Genomic DNA, 775 nt, shown 5'->3' with positions numbered 1-775 from the left:
GTCAGGAAGGCACTTGGAGCCCAGGGGGTAGCTAGTATGGAGGTCCAGGAAAGGTGGTCCTTCCACAAGGAGGCTATCTTTGGGGCGCAGCAGGATGCAATTCCTCTGCGCAGGAAAGCGGGAAAAGGGTCCAAGGAACCATGGCTGATCATGGATATCCAGGCTGGACTGAGGGCAAAGAAAAAAGCATACTGGCAGTGGAAGAAGGGGGCAGGGACAAAGGAGGAGTACACCTCCCTGACCTGAGCTTGTAGGGATTTGGTAAGGAAGGCTAAAGCAGCACTGCAGCTTAGTGTAGCTTCTGGGATTAAGGATAACAAAAAGTCCTTCTTCAAGTATATAGGTAGCAAGAAGAAGTCTCAGGGTAACATTGGACCCCTATGGGGCAGGGCAGGGCAGGGCAGGGCAGGGCAGGGCAGTTGGTGACGGATGCACGAGAGAAGGCAGAACTCTTCAACAAGTTCTTTGCCTCCATATTCCTGTCTGCTGACAATGGGGTGCTCTCGGGTGATAGTGTAGAGAGGCCCAGAAAGGATGCGAGTCCCCCGGCTGTTAGTTCAGACCTAGTTAAGGATTACCTGGAGGGCTTAGATGTGTCCAAGTCAGCAGGCCCGGATGACCATCATCCGCGGGTGCTGAGGGAATTGGATGGTGTCATTGAGGAGCCATTGGCACGGCTGTTCGACAACTCCTGGTGCTAGGGCCAAGTCCCTGAGGACTGAAAAAGGGCCAATGTGGTCCCTATTTTCAAGAAGGGGAGGAAGGAAGAGCCTGG

This window comes from Gavialis gangeticus, unplaced genomic scaffold (assembly GCF_001723915.1).
Source record: "Gavialis gangeticus isolate Ggan-Ray unplaced genomic scaffold, GavGan_comp1, whole genome shotgun sequence".
Lineage (NCBI taxonomy): Eukaryota > Metazoa > Chordata > Crocodylia > Gavialidae > Gavialis > Gavialis gangeticus.
The sequence above is the reverse complement of the archived record's forward strand: the minus strand, read 5'-3'. Positions refer to the sequence as shown.